The sequence below is a fragment of the Serinus canaria genome, chromosome 2 (genome assembly GCF_022539315.1).
Source record: "Serinus canaria isolate serCan28SL12 chromosome 2, serCan2020, whole genome shotgun sequence".
Classification (NCBI taxonomy): domain Eukaryota; kingdom Metazoa; phylum Chordata; class Aves; order Passeriformes; family Fringillidae; genus Serinus; species Serinus canaria.
This window is the reverse complement of record NC_066315.1, coordinates 76,919,002-76,932,016: the sequence shown is the minus strand read 5'-3', so window position 1 is coordinate 76,932,016 and position 13,015 is coordinate 76,919,002.

The following is a 13,015-nucleotide window of genomic DNA, read 5'->3' as shown; positions in this document are numbered from 1 at the left end:
AAAATCTGACTCAGAGCTCATTTGCCAGAAAGAAGTGGCAAAGTTTTTGGAGTGCAGAGGCTGAATTGGTTTTATTCCCATCTCATACTATATCAATATGAATTGAGGGGATTAGAAGGGATCTAACTTAACTTTTGAGATGGAAAAGGGGAAATATTGCTGGATTACACCTCCTGTCCTGTGGCTGGCATTCCTATCCCTAGCAGGGTCTACTCCCACAATAATTATGTAAGTTTTCATTAAGATTGCTGGGCTGCCACTGCAGTCAGTATTGGCAGTACTGAGTGAGTAGGTTATCTGAGTACTCAGTACAGGGGTGCACAGTGAGATCTGACAGAGCTGAATTTCAGGTACCAAGACCAAACTCACAGACCAAACTGGTGATGACTCACCAAAATTCACCTCATGGAGAAAAAAAAAAAAATATAAAGAATTTAGATGCAGCAAAATTCTGACTTGAATCAAGAAGGATCTTATTTAAATGCATCTGAGGAGGAGCTGTAACATGCTGGATTGGTTTGTCTTGGATATCTAAACAGTGACGATCTCTGAGGTTAGGGTGGTTTTTTCCTTCAATAAACTTCAGCATTAATAAAGTGGGATTTAATAATGCAGTGTTGGCTTGTACTTATGACCCTCCCCATTATTTACTCTTTTGGGTTTTGTGCACATTTGTCATCTCATTTTTCTTCCCACTTATCCCAGTATGGGAAAGAATTAGTGGGACTTCAGACTTTTTCTGCATCTTCTGCAGATTTTGGTCAGTTTATTTGGATAAAGGAAAATGTACTAATTTGGGTCTGTTATTATTTTAAAAGAACAGTTTAAATACATCTTTTCCCATATGTTTATTTTGCAAGATTAATACATCATAAAATCTCAGGGAGAATTATTTATATATCAGCCTTAGTACTCTGACATCATACTTGTTTCTACCTTGAAACCATAAGCAGTACAAATTTCATTTGATCACACCATTTTGATTTCTAATTCCATTTGAGTGCTTCCCACAGGGACTGATTTCATCAGAGGATTAGGTAAGAGCCTGGTTTAAGCAATACAATTCCATTTGTACTTATCTGCTAATTAACCATATATTCTTGAAGAACCTTTATGCTTGTATTTTAGGAACTTCTTTTACATAAGTCAGAGACTAGCTTGTGTACTAAAATGGCATTTTCTCAATAGTCATGTTCCCATAAACTAGCCATTTGGAAACATGGATGTAGCATGGAAAATATTTTGCAACCTTAATATAATAGTGGCTAGTATGAGCAGTAATGCAATAAACCTTGGGGTTTGGTTCCGTTGCCCACTCTTGCTAACACAAGACCTCATAAAGCCTCTTCAGAAGTTTGGGTGGCTAAAATCTAGCTACTGTCTCACCCTGAATATTATTTGTAAACATTTGAAGAAACAGGAGACGGTGGCTTTCATTTTGCAAGGCCAAACGAGCCCTGTCTTTGTGCACTTAGCAAGGAAAACACACATAACTGGCAGTGATAAGGACAACAGAAAGAAAACATTAATTACATTGAGCAGCATTAGAGTAGAGGGCTCCTGCCGTGCTCACCACTTACTTGTCCTTCACAGCTGCCTTCTCAGCTGGGGGCTCTAAATCAGCACTGTGAGAAGAGACAGAAATGACCATAATGTATTTCTTTATGGTGACAATTTTCTTCACAGTGTAGAAAGGTAGTTCTCATGTAATACCCCAGACTTCTGTTTTCCAATTGAGTTGTGTTTATTTTCCCCAATCACTGCATAAATTCAGTAAACCAAGCTTGTCTTGACTCTGTTAGGAGTCTGATCTCTGAACAGTTTTACAGAAAATGATAAATGCAGAGACACTCATTGCAAAACTGATGTGTTTTGTTTTTACTCGGAAATGTTTTCTACTTCCCTCCCCTCCTGCACAGCATGCATTTAAATTATGCTTGGTCAAATTCTCAGCTGCCAGATGTAGGATGGGGGAGGGAAGCATCTCTGAAATTTATGTTAATCCAGTGCCAGCTAGAAACTGTTTGGTCAGGGTAGATCCTAAGATCCTCTTCCCAGAGAGATCAAACAGAGACAAGACAGACAGAATTTGGTCTCAAGAAATATTAAATATTTACACAGTAGCTCTATCCATCTTAAGAAGTTACCTATATTTTTTCAGGCAATTCTGAAAAAAAAAGTATTTCTAGGATTTATTAATCTTTCATCTGAATTCCAGCAATCTACCTGTAATCAAATGAGTTATGCCTACCAAGCTCTTCTTTTCTGTCACTGACTACAATAGAAAGAGAGTTAGGGGTGAGCTCAAATGTAAAGGTCTAAGTTAGGTGACACAAATCTCTCCTGAGGCTGAGTTTACCTGGGTGTTCATCCTTGACAGAGAAATCTTTGTAATTTAAACAGTGATCTTTCTGCTCTTTGTGTGAATGCCATGTGATGCACCTTCTTTTGTTAATTGATAGATATTCATCTGGAGATACAGCAGAACCTCCTCATAATGCCTTTCATAGATGTCAGTGCTCTAAAAGTTAGTGAGGGATGAGGCACTACTAAATAAATCTCCAGATTGTCCAATAAGTCTGTGGTCAAAATATTCTACATCAGGCATTTAAAATGATACGAAAGACCTTCTTGCTTTGTTTTAATGTCTTTAAGTAAAAGATCACTGATCACATGGAATTTGGTAGTAAAGGTTGGTAGTGTAGTCACAGGCTTTGAGGGGGTGTGAATATGCATATTTTAATTATACATATTTTAGAATGATTGACAATAAATTTTTCTTTGTAAATACATCATTTACAGATATACCACAATTTTCATTAGCTGCCAGATTTTTTCCTTGTCTTCAACTTTCTTACCTGCTTGGTGTTACATTGTGATGTGCACCTGACATTTATTTCAAACAGATTTGCCTAGTCAGATATCTACCTCCACGTCCTTGGAAGACACTTTTTGTGTCATCAAGGCCTCAGATTTTGCCCAAAAAATTTCTGGCAAAATACTTAAATAGCCAGTGGTTTAGATATCATTGAGTACCTCATTAACACCTTTTCCAAAAATGGTAGTGAGAGTAACTCCTACAACTTGTACTTTGGAAGAACTTCCACTTCCTATCAACCCATGGTGTGTTTTTCTGAGCAAGTTAACTAATCATCCTCCCAGGAAAAGTCTCCATGTCTCTTTTTTGTTAATAGTGAAAAAAGATGGAAAGTACAAAGTATTTGTATCAGCAAAATGTAAGAGGCAGCAACAAAGGCATTTATCTGAGCCTCAGGAGACCCTTGCTCCAGGATGAGTTTTCTTTATGTTACTGGTTGTAACCTTTAGACCCAGATCTATCCAATACCCTTACTTTGGTAGACACTGGAAAAAAACAAGCAAAAATTGGTCCTGGTTTCACTTGGGATTTCCATTTAATTACATGACTGCCACACAGTCTGGTTTCTGATTTCTAGCCAAATCTTATGTAATTCTCCACACCTCACTGAGATAGCTCGTCAGTACAGCATAAACAGCTATCCTTACAGTTGTTGCAAATCATGGGGGGAAAAATAGTATATCCATAATCTTGTATGGCACACCCTCTAGACGCCAAACATACTGGGAGAAACATATCCCATGACATTTCCAGGTCTTTTATAGCTTTATCTGTTATGGTTTGTATGTATGTCAGTATTTTCACCCTGAATTTTTTTCCCCATGGGGCTTGAACATACCCATTATCTCATGCCTCAGTTTTCCTTATAGCCTGCTTGATTTCAGTATTCAGAGCTCTTCACTTTTAGTCTGATGTAGGTAGATGAGAAGTGCCTTGCTGTGTAAAGGAGCCATGTAGCCTGAGATTAGAATGCTCTGTTATGTGCCAACAAAAGATTTCATCTGCTCAAGATGCAGGCAAAAAGGAGGAGAGAACTCCTGACTGAGCTGAGCTCACCATGTCATGCAGGGATGTACACGTGCCTGGCTTGAGCGGGCAGTTCCCACAGGATTTCTGTCTGAGGAGCTAGAGTAGAGAAACAATAGAATAACTGTACCTGTACTAGTAATTTTTGTCAGATGTCTCATAATTAGCTATATGGGAATACATTTTTCCCATTATAAAGAAATTAGGAGTGATCCTTCACTGTAACAATACAGTGTTTCTGAAGCCAAATCTGTTTCAGGACACTCCTGTGCCTATGCCACTTTCATGTGTGCTGCAGATGTCAAAGAGTGGGTTCAGAATTCCTGGTGTTCTCTATGTGTGGCTAAATTCAGTCTGGAGATGCAGCAAAAAAAAATTATTTGAGATTGTGTTTGTAAGAGCTAGAAGCTGGTGTGTGATATGCATCCAAACTGATCCAAATTCTTGCGCTGTGGCTGAATCCTCACACTGCAGGGACTGGTGAGAATATGAAATGTTTTCAAATCTGTTGTATTTAAAAACTGTGGGAAAAGTGTGAAAGTTCACTTTAAATTAGAGTCGAGGGCATTGAGAGAGAAAGCCTTGTGAAATGGTACAGAAAGTGTCAGGAGGAGAGAGCTCCAGCACCCTGTGGAATCAGGACAGCAACACAACAGATCACGCTACCACCAAGAGGGAGGTCATAAGCTCCAGTAAAGAGGGGAGGGCACATATTCACACCCCTCTTCCAGCCTGTGCTTGTTGGGAGGAGCCTTTTCCCCCTCCCTGGAGCGACTGCAGATCCGGCAGGACTGCGAGGAAGGAGAGCTGCTCCCTCCCACCCTGCCTCTCCTCCTCCGCTGCTGCAGCATCTCCACTACTTCGGGGGTTTCGCAGGGCTCAGCTACCCAGACGCTGTTTGTTTTGCAAAACGTGGAAGATAATTGCATTCACATATAAGTACACAGAGAGATTTTGTGTGTGCATTCGTGCATGTGTGTGTGTGTGTGTGTGTGTGTGTGTGTGTGTGTGTGTGTAATATTTTAAGCTGTCTGGCACATTAATTTAGCCACCTGTCCTAGCCCCTTTCTGCTGCACAAATTAGATTGTCTCAAGGGAGCCTGTGCAGCTGATTGGGTCTGCCTCGTTACTAAGGCAACCCTTCTCCTCTCTGCTATATGCTTTTTAGCTCAGCTTCACCAGGCAAAAGATGGAAGAGGAAAAAAAAACAACTGTGTTTCAGACCCTGGGGATACCAGTACTTAATAGATGCTCTTAGCAGACTTATTTATTCAGACAAGAACACAGTTTCTAAATGTGGAAGAGTGTCGAAGAAAGTAAAGTCAAATATATATGAAGGGGATGATAAGGACCAAATTAAAGGCTTTTACAAATGCCTTATGAATCTTAAATTAGCTATGCTGTGTTTAGTTGATGCAAAGGTATCATGACAGGATATATTAGCAGCTGTCCCTTTGAAGGTCACCCCTGATTAGGAAGAACAACAGAAACTCTTTATGCCAAAAAACCCACAAATGTAGGGAGGAGTCCTTATGTCAGACTGGCTACAGCCCAAATGATGTTTTATGATCATTTATCAGAACAAAATTTTTAGTTTGTTCCTGCTTCCTGCTTTTAGGCGATTTGTATTGATTGAATGCACTGCAGTTATGGTGTGCATTTTCTGATGAAACAAGGCATGATTTCTTCTTTGAAGAAGCACTTCTTGATCTCATTAGTTCTTCAGCGGCAAATCCAGGAACATGATAAGCAAAATAAACATGATTATACTCAAGGATGGATAACTGATTAAGGTAATTATAGACACAAATGAGAAGCAGGGATGGATCTTTGAGCTGCAAGTTCTAACCTTTCCTGTGAGGACTTGTGATCAAAAGCATAAATTTGTGTTTGCATTGGCACAGGGGATGTGCAGTCATAGTCTATGCTCTACCTGTTTATCTCTTCTTGTGGACAGTCCATTATTTGTAGATAATCGCCTCCATATTGCTATGTTGAGGGGTTTAAGGGAAATGTTGTTTGGACATTCAAAAGTTTTTGTGTAGATAGGATTGCAGTGAAGATATTCCAAGGATGTAGATTTGCTTATAGATGGATTTAGATGCTTATATCTCAAGAAAAGGCTCATACATATAGCTCTTCACAAAAACAAACAAACAAAAAAAAAGTTCTCAAGGAAATACAGCAAGTTGGATTTTGGGGCTTAGGGCTTGTTTTTTGCATCCTACCAAACAGCAAAAATCATAGAGTTATAAAATGGCTTGAAAGAGGCCTTAAAGATCACCTAGTTCCAACTCTCCTGCCAGGGGCAGGGACACCTTTTGCTAGACCAGGCTGCTCAGACCCCCATCCAACGAGGTCTCAAACAAATCCAGGGATGGGACAGGCATAAATTATCTGGAGAACCTGTTCTTATGCCTCACTACTCTCACTGTAACAAATTTCTTCCTAATATCTAATCTAAACCATTGCTGCTTATCCTGTCAGGACATGATTTGTACATGCCCTTGTAAAAATTCCTTTCCATCTTTCTTGTAGCCTCCCTTCAGGTATTAGAAGACCCCATTTAGGTCACTTCTGAAGTATTTTTTTTTCCAGGCTGATCAATCCTAATTCACTCAGTCTTTCAAGAGAATCCACAGCATTTCAAATTCCACCCTCTGTTGCCAGACCTGCTAGCATCACAGGCAACATCCAGCTCAAGGTAGAAGACCTGACAAACCTCACTGCATTTGACTAGGTGAGGAGGAATAAAATTTCAGGAGTTGATATCCTGTAGGACACATGATATGTACCACCTCATGATTCCTTGAGAAGCAAGTTAATATTTTTATTTAATTTGCAGTAATACAAGTGGTACTGATCATATGAAGCTCAAATCTTGTTAAAAGTTAATTACAGAATTTGATGCCTTTCCATGCTAAGCTGCACAGACAAAGGCCATTTTACTGTTTTGGAAGACCTTTCATTTCCAGGGCAAGTCAAAGTAAATAAAATGTTAGTGGATTCAAACTACTTCAATATTCATCTCTCAATTTTCCACGCTAAAATTTAACTTCTGCTGCTCACTTCTGCTTTTCTTTCAGTTTAAGATTTTTTTCAGTTTAAGATTTCTTTCAGTTTAAGATTTTTTTAAAGCAATAAGAAAATAATTTTATTAGTGATGGCCTGCAATCTGCATATTTTCCCCTAAATTCATCAGTGTGTAAGCTTTTGTAGATTTCTTTATCATTTGCTCTAGTCTTGGCAGTTTGAGTGACTTGAACCTTGAACTAAGAAAGTGGAAAGTCAGCTCTGAAAGTTAGAAAATAAATATGTATCTGGAAACTGAAAACACATGTTAAAATGAGCACAAAAAGGTAACAGCATGATTAATTTCCGCTTGGAACAACTATCTCTTAATTTTATCAAGGAATGGTTTTGAACTTGTGCCTTAGTCATTTATACATTATTTGGCTTGGTGCAGTAGAAAGCATTATATGCTTGTCTGCTAAGTAGAAAAAAGCAAGTTAGACATATTGTTCCTTGTAGATATTCCATTTAATTAATATAAATTCCCTTCCATTAGGGCAAACTGAAAATATTCATTTTTTGTGGTTATTAAGATACAAATTATGCATTTTCCATTTCCAATGTTCTTAACTGAAATTCGGTTTATCATCAGGTAAGTCTGTGATTTTTATGAGAGAATTAATGAGTCACCTTGCAAAAATGACCTTTTCAAAGGGTACTTTTATTGGGTTTGTATGGCAGGGTTTTGGTAGTGGTGGAAGGGGGTGCTACACACAACGGGGTGACTTGTGTGAGAACCTGCTAGAAACTTCTCTGTGTCCAACAGAGCCAATGCCATCTGACTCCAAGAGGGACACAAAGCTGGCCATGGCCAAGCCCATCTGGGATAACATATTTAAGAAGGGGGGAAAAAACTGTGCAGCAGCAGCTGCAGCCAGAGAGAGGAGTGAGAATATGCAAGGGGAGCAGCCCTGCAGACACCCAGATCAGTACAGAAGGAAGGGAAGAGGTGCTTCAGTCACTGCAGTAGAGATTCCCCTGCAGCCTGCGGTGCTGACCGTGGTGAGGCAGCTGTGCCCTGCAGCCCATGGGGTCCCTGGGGGAGCAGTGACCAACCTGCAGCCCCTGGAGGGCCCCATTTTGGAGCATGTGGATGTGCTGAAATGAGGTGGTGACCCATGGGAAGCTTATGCAGGAGCAGGCTCCTGGAAGGATCTGTGTAGAGAGGAGCCCTTGATGGAACAGGTTTGCTGGTAGGACCTGCGACCCCATGGGGGACCACACTGGTACAGCCTGTTCCTGAAGGACTGCACCCTGTGGAATGGACTCTATGCTGAAACACTTCATGAAGAACTGCAGCCCATGGGGACAATTCACATGGAGAACTGTCTCAATCTTAGCACACAAAACTTCTGAGCTCTGTTTCGGCATCAGCTTTGATAATTACCATGCTGACACGTACATTCCTACAAACCAATTGATTGTGCCCCAGGTCCAGAATTGCACTTGTTTAAAAGCTGAGGTGAAATGCTCACTTACAGTCATTCATATTTTGTCTTTATGTTCATTGTCACTGTGTAATGGCCTGTCTTCCCTTCCACCTTCTTAATTCATGTAAATTATGGACACTTTGTAATTGCTTTTAATATTTTTAGCATGGTTTAGTTCAGCCTCACTTCTACTGAACCATATATACTTTTCAGTATATACTATACTGCACCACCTATACTTTTTAACCTCTAGAGAAAAATACTATTATTTGTTATTTCTCTGTCCTGTTGCCTGCTTTTTGCATGGTAGTTACTAATTCTGTATTCAGCTCCTCCTTGAATAGTTTTTCATATTTTTAGGCAGCTTCCAGAAAAAAGTTTGTACTTTCTATTTGAAATTTGAAGTTTAAATCCTTGAACTTTTTAGTCTCCTTCATTTCTCAATGTGTTTTCCCCAATGAAGTAAATTGAATTATAGGTGCAGTTAATATTTTTCATTTATTTAAGTCTAAAGAGTTCAGTTCATGATCAATGGATCCATGCTCATTTTTTGATGCCTGGTTATTTTAAAACATATTGCTTAATTAATTAATTTCTTAAAAACCTAAAATAGCTTCATCATTTGGGATTTTTTTTTGTTACTATTACTGCAGTAATACTACTCGACTTCTCTTTTTTTGTAATATCAGTTTCTTAACCTCATGCAGGTTTTGCTACTATTTACATTGTCAGTGCTACCCTTACCTCCATTTGACCACTGATTCTAGATCAAATATGATCTACTACTCCAGAAGGATAGATCCATGGTGTTACTACTTATTGCTTTAATTTATAAAATCCTGATCACAATCTCATATAATTTACATCACTTTTTAGATATCTTTCTTCCTGAATTCCATGTAATATTCACCAGTTTGAGTCTTGTTTCATATACAGGTCTGACACATCTCTCTCAGTCCTGCAGCAGTGCACAATTATGGGACATGGATGCATTTCTAGTCATTCACTTTTATGGCTTAATCTTCCTTCACTGGCATATCAACAACACCATTTGACTTTGCACCATCCAAACCTTTAAGCCCATTATTTCTATGCCCATAACTAACATTAGACACTTTAAAATGCTTTTCAAAGAAGCATAAATGCATTCTGGGAAAGTGATCTTGCTTTGCCCAAGCCAGGACCTGGAGTTACATCAAATTTATCTTTTTCATCTGATAATCAAGAAAAGGTTTAAAAATTCTCTGTACTGTATAACATATCTGTAATTTTTCTTACAGAGTACAGTTTGATGTCTCAGATATAGTCAGGAATGTGGTTTCTATCAAACTAGGAAATACCTCTCTCCTAGTCTTTCCAATTACAGGACCAAAACCAGACAGTGACCTGTTCATCATGACAGTAAAAGGTCCCATTTACTCCCTAAAGTTTGTTCTTCACTATGAAACTCTTGTCTACAGAATATATGAATAAATAGACTTAGACCTCAGATGACAAATAAACACAAAGACTTTTTTTTGACTCAGCTTCCTCTATGTTTCTGTCTTTTGTGTCTGTCTGTCAGATGTATATAAACATTACTTTGGTGAGACTTTTTTTGAACCAGAGTGGTGTTTGGATGCTATTGTTCAATATAAACACAAGGGACAAAACAACGGACACAGAATGTAATTTAATATTGATACACTGTAAGAATTCAGCAGAGTGATTTAATTAAATGCTAGTGGAAAGGTACTTAACCTTTTCTATTAACCAGAAATTTATGCACAAAATGCAAAGACAAAGGCAGTTTGCATTAAACACTGACTTCTTTTAACTAAAGAGCTGTGGAGAGATTGATTGCATTTGCTTAAGAGGGAGCAGTGCTGCAAATTTCTTAATTCAAGTGGCTTCCATTTAATTGTCAAGTGGCTCCAGAAAAGGAACAACTAGCTGAGAATAAATGAGACTCCTTTGTTTCTGCTCCTTCCCAAGGACCCATGTTTATAATTGAAACATGCAGAAGATTGAAATATATTGAAAGGGTCTTGAGCTTATGGATTTGGTGTCTAAATATCCACAACCAGAGAGAGGGAGAATCAAGGAGATTTACAAGCATATCCCTACCCAGTATTCTCTAGACCACAGAGGGGGAATATTTCAGCTGTGGGAGAAGGTTGTCTTTCTCAGAAGCCCAACACACGCTTTCCTGTCAGGCACATTTTCTTTCACTGGCCACAGTTACCAAGGAAACCACCTCTTCTGTGGGAAGGCATCGTAGGTGCCTCTTTTGGGGGCTTGAATCTGGGACTGCAGCCAGCCACTACTTGCAAATTGAAGCCTGTACTGCAGCATACTTAACCTTTGATGTGACCATAGATACATGATGTAATACCGTGAGCTTCTGCATGAGGGAAGTGGCTGAAGGATGAGTTCTTCAGGGAGGGAGAGCCAAGAAAATTCCCTTCTTCCCTGCTTTGAAAGAGCAGTCAGCAATGCAAGCCACAGTTTATGGGACACTGGCAAAAGACTGATTTAAGTCCTCTTGGGAAACCTGATACTAGATCTGCAAAGTAGTGCAAAGAACATTAAATCTTAATCATAAAAGATATCAGGATTGTAACTGTAACAAAAGTCCTCAAAGTCATCAAATTATGTATACGATGAGATGAGCTGACAAACTCAGGAATATATGAGCTTGAACTGTCTTTGATTTCATCATTCAAACCATGTTGCTGACTTACAAGCTCCAGTGATTCAAAATGAGGTGACTTAAGAGATCACTGTTGCTGCTGTACATAGCTATTGATTAAAAATTCCTATGTCCTCACATGAGCAGAAGAAGAACTCATGACTCCAGTGAAGTGCATCCTTTAGACAATACAAAGTATGTGCTGACATGTAGCCTAGTACACTCCTAATAAAAATATATTGAATATTAAATATAAAATTTGCATCTGTGAATACCTGAAACACTGATACTGCTGTCTGAAAGGTTTTGAGATTGCAACATTAAATAATTCATTGGTGGGTAGTTCTGAGCACCATGTAGAAAAACTTAGAGTTTGCCTTCTTCCCTCCATGGGGATGAACAACACAGGCTATGGGCTACAAATACTACTGGTACTGATAAAGGAGAAAGTTGGCTTAGAGATAGAGCGTAGTAATCTGAGATCCTTCTCAAGCATGCCCTAGTTTGTTCCCTTTGCCTTGATATATGACTTTGGAAGCAAAGTCCACAAATATTTTTGGACTCCAACTCCCATGAAGGTATAGAGCTTCTCACACATTTCAGTGGAATTTCAAAGTTCCCATAGTTAACATGGGACTTAGACCTTAGCAAGTAAAAGGTCTCAATGGTTAACACATGTGCAGTCTCTTTGAGGAGCCTGCAACATCTGTTTACATGTAGAGTAAAAATAAATACACATGAAATCACTTTCTCCTCCTGTCTGTCTAATTAGATGGTAACTCTTGAGTTAACTCTTTCATGTGCTCAGAAAGTGACCACCAAAATAGGTCACTGATTTCAGCTATTGCCCCTGCCTTTGCCACAGTGGGATGGTAGTCTTCATGAAAAAGTATTTCAAGCTGCCCTGTCAGCATAAATAAAAAAGAATATTATATCTGTTGACATTTGCCTCCTGTCTGCATTTAAATTTTTCACTGTTTAACATATCAGTTATTCTGAAACAAATGGTATGATTTGCATTTAGGGAGCAGCAGACAGAACACAGTAGTAGGCTGTAGTAGGCTGCTGGACTGAAATTCCTCTTTGGGCTCTGAATTTTCCTACCACTTTCAAATGTAAAATCCAGTTGTAGTAGTCTCATCAGGACAGAAGACAGCTGAGTGAGTGTTACAGCCATATAGTTATAATTTCCTTAGATATTTTCTTCATTCTCCATGGCTAGAGATTTACAAACAAAAATAATGAAATAATTTAATTTTAATGTTGTTATTCATAGAAATTGCATCCACAACTCAATACATTCCCTTTATAGTAGATATGAGTGACAATAGTCCCTGCTAGCCTTTCCCTTTGTGTTTGCTCTCTTGCTTGTTCTGTGGATATATTCTCTCTGGATCTTTTGAAGCTAAATGTGCAAGAGTGCAGTTGCATTTATAGGCACATGATGGAAGAAGGGAAGGGTGGTGAAGTCACAGCAGATCCTCAGCTTTTAAAAACAGATGATTTGCTGCAAATATTTCTTGATGCCTGCAATATGTGTTCAGTGTAAACAAGGGGTTCTGTGAACAGCTAATGAACTAATGAAGCCAGATTTCGTATGAATTTCTGTCTCTTGATTGACTTTTTAACTAAGACACAGTTTCACATTATATTATGCCTAAAACATTCTAACTGCAGAGCATGCCAAAAGAGGCAGTCCTGGTTCTTTACTCGCTTTCTACCATGCATTGCCACCCCATCTGATCTAGCAATTATATGGGCTAGAGATGAATTTGGAACCTTCATTTGTGTGTGTGTGAGTGTGTGTGTGTGTGTGTGGGGGGGGGGGTTATTCCAGCTGGATCAATGAGCTGATTATCTCTTAGATCAGAACCTCTCTGCCAAGTTTGAAATTTAAGTCACAAAGCTCTAAAGATTTTAGACAAGTAAGTGAATGTG